Raw genomic sequence first — 6,261 nt, 5'->3', positions numbered from 1 at the left:
AGGGCCTGGTGGTTCAGCCTCCTCAATTACCTGAGGTGGACACTCTTGGTGCACCCCTTTGTGGGCTTTGTGTACAGTCTTGTTGTAGTTAAACCTTGATTGTTGTAGGTATCACTGGGAGGAATTGACCTCCAGGTCAATTGGCTGAGAATCAGCTGTTTTTACAGTGGGAGAACTTCTGTGCTGGAGACACCCTTCTGGGGCAAGACTTGCTTCAGTGGGGCTTTGGTGCTCACTGAGTCTGCCCCCTGAGTGTGTCCCTTATGGATCTGAGGAGTTGTAATCTGGATGGTCCCACTCTGACCACTGGGTACACTGGCTCTTGGATCTCTAAGGAGGTGCTAATTTAGCCTCTGCCTGAGGCTACCCAGCAGGAGCTATGGAGAGTTCTGCAGATTCCTCTTCTTTGTTTGGGGTTTGGAGGTGCCCAGATGAGGCCCAGCTGTGAAGCAATGCCAGCTGCTGTAGGACCTTGGGCCTTCTTTTGGAAGTTCTGGGTCTCTCTGACCCAGCTGCAGTTTGTTAGGTAATTTTCAGATTGCAAAGGGCCAGGCCTTTCATATGCAAAAGCCTCTGTGCACAGCTTAGGTGGGGTGGGGTCTCAGGGAATCAACAGGGAGGAGCAAACAGCTATGGCTGATCCTCAGCCCTGTCCTAAGAGGCCCCACGTCTCAGTGTCCCGGTAATCGCTGTAAGCACTTCTGAGAGAAAGCCACCCTCAAGTTCCACCCGATGCCAGACAGTCCAGTTTCTCCCTGTATGAGTCTGGGTCCCCAGAGACTCGCCCGGAACTGGAGTTCAGAGCAGTCGGGAGCTTGAGACTCCCTCCCAATTGAAAAAGACAACCGCATCCTCAGTTGCCAGCCCTTTCCATGTGCGCCTCTGTACCTCTGCACTTCCGCACTTCCTCTGGGTCTCAGTGTGCTTTTCTCTTTCCTTCTAGTTGTAGAATTTCTGCTCAGCCAGCCTTCCTGTGGTTCTGGATGATGTCAGTTTTGTCTTTTAGTTGTATTTTTGAAGTGGTTGTGTGAGGCAGCAATTTCAGGTGTTTACCTATGCCGCCATCTTGGTTTCTCGCTATTTTCTTTTCTTAAAAAATATATTTCTATTGATTTCAGAGAGAGGAAGGGAGTGATTGAAACATCAATGATGAGAGAGAATCATTGATTGGATGCCTCCTGCACACTCCCTAGTGAAGATCAAGCCCATAACCTGGACATGTGCCCTGACCAGGAATTGAACCGCAGCCCCCTAATTCAGTGATGGCGAACCTATGACACACGTGTCAGAGGTGACATGCGAACTCATTTTTTTGGTTGATTTTTCTTTGTTAAATGGCATTTAAATACATAAAATAAATATCAAAAATATAAGTCTTTGTTTTACTATGGTTGCAAATATCAAAAAATTTCTATATGTGACACAGCACCAGAGTTAAGTTAGGATTTTTCAAAATGCTGACACGCCGAGCTCAAAAGGTTTGCCATCACTGCCCTAGTTCATAGGCTGACACTCAACCACTGAGCCACACTGGCCTACCTAGACACCCTATTTTCTAGATTTGAAAACATTATTAATAAGTTTAAAAAGCAAACTTAAAAGAAATAACAGTGTGCTTGGCAAAGCTGTAATACTGGGGTCATCTCGATTATATGTTCTTGTCCCTGCCCCATCACCATAATTATGAGAATAAAACCTGATGGAATAAAATGGGAACAATAGGGCAGCATGAAATATGAGGGAAATGTATATAAGGGGAGGAAAGCTTTGCTCAACAGTATACATAAAGTGAGAAAATAAGGACATGTTTATTAATGCTCTAGGGCTTTCTCTGACAATCCTGTGTTTCTCAAGCCTCCCCACCCCCTACATACAGACACATGGAGGCTTAGCTTTGCCTAGTACTTGAGCCAACTCTGACCAGGGTGTTAGTGGCCTCAGGCCTCCAGATGAAGAGGTTTAGGAATTGATGTCATGGATCAGGCGACTGATATGAGTAATGGGCTACCATATGCTCATTGAGTTCTTGCCTTCTTTTGGCCACTACAGTGGGTTTCTGTTTGAAGCCCTGGCCTGAATACCAGACCATTTATCTGGGACGCTGATGCCTCATTTAGCCCTTACCAACTCACACTCTGAAGGTATGAGGAGCTGAGCTTTGCTTCCTGTGGATTTAGGCACTGGTTGGTCATGTGAGTAAACTGATTATTAATAATGCTGCTACAACTGTCAACCCAGCTTTAAGCATGCCCTGTACTATTCACTTCTGAAACCTCAGTGCCTTACATCCTACTTGGAACATGGTAGATAGTCCATGAACAAATGAGTTCATGGACTTCCTAGATTCCTGTGTCCATTCTTTGGAGAGAGCCTTTTAAAATAAGACATCTGTCTGGACAAAACCTGAATTCCATAAACTTTTTGGACCATGAATCTTTGGTTCCCCACCTATACTCATGGGGCCCGTTTGTAGCTAATTCGGTATTCTCACTTCCAGACTCATGGGCACACATGTACCTTACAAGGGTCTCTGACCCACTGGCCCCTTGGTCCAAGATGATACCCCACTCCCTACCATCACTGCTTGATAGTGCATGAAAGACTGCCCCCTAAATGGATTTTTTGAGGAGAAGGAAGGAGAGAAATCTCTGGCTCATGCTGAGGATTTTAAAGGCAAAATTAGATTTGGCAGTAGAAAAAATTCAATTCCATTTAACAAAGATTTATGTATTTTTTTTAAGTACTTTTATATGCCTGGAATCCTGGGGATGAAAAAGAGGAGTTAGTCATTGACTCTGCTCTCTAGGGATTAACAACCTAGTGAATGAGGAAGACCTGATAATAATTGAGGTAGGAACAATCGCTGTGGCATCAGATAGATTCAGCAGGTGCTGGAGCAGGGCAGGAGTGGAACACCTGGGGGCTCAGCAGTTATCATATATTTCTGGGAGACAAGGGAAGAGAAAAGTCCTAAAATACTACAGCTTGTCCTTGGTGCCTTCCATTTTTTTTTTTGATCCTCTCTCTCAAGTTAAATTAAATTAAATTAAAATGCTTGATTAGCTCATACATTCCAATGTTCAAAAACCAAAAGAATTTCATTTGACATACATTAAGAAGTCTTGCTCTCACCAGGTTCCCATTCAGACCATTCCTTTTACTCCCATGTGCTGTAGGTAAGGTTTTGTGTTGGTTTCTTGTGTATTCTTCCAGGGCTAGTTTATGTGAACAAAGCAGGTAGGAATACACATTTTAATCCATTCCGTTTCATATACAAAAGTTAACATTATAAATATTTCTCATCTTGCTTTTTTCACCTTCACAATATATCCCAGAGATGTTTCTATATCCTATAAAATAAAAGCCTAATATGCTGAGTGTCCAGTTGACCCATCAGCCATTCAACCAATCAAAGCATAATATGCTAATGATATGCTAAGGCTGCTCAACTGCTCGTTATGACATGCACTGACCACCAGGGGGCAGATAGTCCACCTGTCAACCAGTTGCTATGATGTGCACTAACCACCAGGGGAAAAAAGTTTACCGGTTGACCAGTTGCTATGACATGCACTGACCACTAGGGGGAAGACAGTTGACCGGTCAACCAGTTGCTATGACATGCATTGACCACCAGGGGGAAAGATGCTCTGACTGATAGGTTAGCTTGCTGCTGGGGTCTGGCCGATCAGGACTGCAGGACTGAGCAAGATAGGCAAGACACACCCTGGAGCCCTCCTATGGTCTTCTCTCCCCTCGACCCCCTGGCTGGCCAACCTCCTGCCTCCCTCTCGACCCTGGTTGTGCACCTGTGGGGTCCCTCGGCCTGGCCTGCACCCTCTCGCAATCCGGGACCCCTTGGGGGATGTTGGAGAGCCGGTTTCGGCCTGATCCTGCATGACAGGCCGAGGGACCCCACTGGTGCATGAATTTGTGCACTGGGCCTCTAGTCAATAAATAAAGAGCTCCTTCATTCTTTTTAATTTTTTTTAAAATAAATGCGTAGAAAGTCTTGCAGTTTATTTAACCAACACCCTATAGATGGACACTGGGGTGTTTCCAGCTGTTTGCTACTAAAAATAATGTTACACAAACCATTTATATACATCATTTTATATGTGTGCAGGTGTAGCCATAGGGAAAATACCCAGAAGTAGGACTACTCAGAGATTTGCTCTCTTTCCTTTTCTTTTTAAAATCAAACTCATCATTATTCCTAGTATCAAAGATTTTTCTTTGCCATAAAGACTCTCAAAGACCAAAGAAATGGATTTTTTATAATTGAATTCTGGTCCTATAAGGAGATACTCTGTGGGATCCTAAGATACTATCTATAGCTTAATATATACAGGAATGCACTTATTTCTACATAACCTACTTATATAATTGAATCTATTACCAGATCCTGATTTCCAATCCCATCAATATTTGTTTTGGCCCTGTTAGTGGCTTGCTCTGCCCTCATTCGTCTGTGCAGCCAATACATGTTTATTGGGTACCACTGGACCTCAAACTCTGATAGGTACTGGAGTTACAGTGGATTAATACGTGGTCTCTGCTCTTTAGCTCAAAATCTAGACAGAGATGTAAGCATCTAAATACACATTTAGTCTGGCAGGTATTGTTGTAAACATGTATATAGGTTGAACTTTGCCCCTAGAAGCCCCAGTCTCTCTGTGTATGTTCTTGGCAGTTTATAGGGATCCCTCACTGCCTCTTGTCAGATACTCTTCATAAAGCACATAAATTGAGGTCAGAAAACTTAGATTTTGGCTTAATCTATGCTACTTATTAGTTTGTAGTTTTTTAGAATCTCAAATTCTTCATCTGAAATGTGAGTATCAAATGATATAAAAGCTTGAAAGAGCTTTGGAAATTATTGTTTACATCCCCTTTTCTCCTAGAAAACAGCACTGTGAGAACAATCAATGGCTGTAGGTATAATTTCAGTGTAATGATAATTGCCTCTGAACCGTCAGAACCTCTCAAATACCTTCCTTTTTCCAGGTAGAGGCAGACATTAACATTCCTTCACAGCAGCCATCAATGCAATTTCTCTGCTCTACCTGGTAAGGACCAACATTGGCCCACCTGTCTTTGTCACTGTCAGTGTTGACTTCAGAATCACCATTGAGCCACTGAGCTAACAATTTTGCTCCCACCAAGGTAGAGGAGGGCTTTTTGAGATAATGTCCCTGGGAACTGTACCAGAAACTATTAGAGTTGTACCCAAAGTATTCCTGCATAGAGATGGCATGTCAGTAGCAGCACATGGTCAGAATCAGGCATCTATGACAGCTAATGTGTGGTCAGGAAGAGAAAGCCCAGGCCAGGTAGTCCCACAGAAGAAATGTAATATGGGGCATGCATCTCAAACGTTCTGGAGAAGCTGAAACATCAACTTGAGGAGAGTGAGACAACTCGGATTAGCAACACTAGCAACCTGCTACCATCTTTAGGATGAGAGGAGCAGGAGAGGAGGTGGTATTACCAGAGCCCAAGAGACAGATCTGTGGAGGGAGCTTGGATCACAGAGCAGCCTCAACTCATTGATGAGGCTGTGCCACCAAAACCTAAGTAGAGAGAGGGAGAAATTCCCTGTCTTCTTTCCTCCAGTCTCCTGCTAATGCCTTCCATGAGGTGAATCTAATGAGAAGATAGTTGGCAAGGGAACCTGGAAAATATATTTTGTCAAAGAAAGTCAGGGAATGAATCTGAGAGCAAATCTCAACTCATTTTTTGTTTTGTTTTGTTAATCCTCATCTGAGGATATTTTTCCATTGATATTTGTTTTAGAGAGAGTGGAAGGGAGAGGGAGAGAAAGAGAGAAAGAGAAACATCAATGTGAGAGAGACACATCGATTGATTGTTGCCTCCCACACGCATGGAATCAAACCCAGGACCCTTCAGTCCGTGGGCCGACGCTCTATCCACTGAACCAAATCGGCCAGGGCTCAACTCACTTTTAGAAGGTATTCCCTCTAAGTGGGGAAGGTTGTCTCTAACTTTCCTCCTGTTGCCAAGGCCAAATTCCTTAGTCTTGAGGTCTATTAGGTTTAAAATTCTTTGTTACTCCCCCCCCCCCCCCCCCAGCAGGCCCACTGAGTCCTGTGCAAAGAGTCCTTCTGGCAGTTCCCAGCTGGGATGGTCAATATATATTATTCTACCCATTCCCCTTGACACCTACAATGTCTAGTCAGTACTTTCTGTAGTGGCTTGGTTGGAAGCAGAAGTAGGGAAGGGGAGGGCCAGGATCAACAG

Source organism: Myotis myotis, unplaced genomic scaffold, assembly GCF_014108235.1.
Source record: "Myotis myotis isolate mMyoMyo1 unplaced genomic scaffold, mMyoMyo1.p scaffold_m19_p_3, whole genome shotgun sequence".
NCBI lineage: Eukaryota > Metazoa > Chordata > Mammalia > Chiroptera > Vespertilionidae > Myotis > Myotis myotis.
This window is presented reverse-complemented; position numbering follows the sequence as displayed.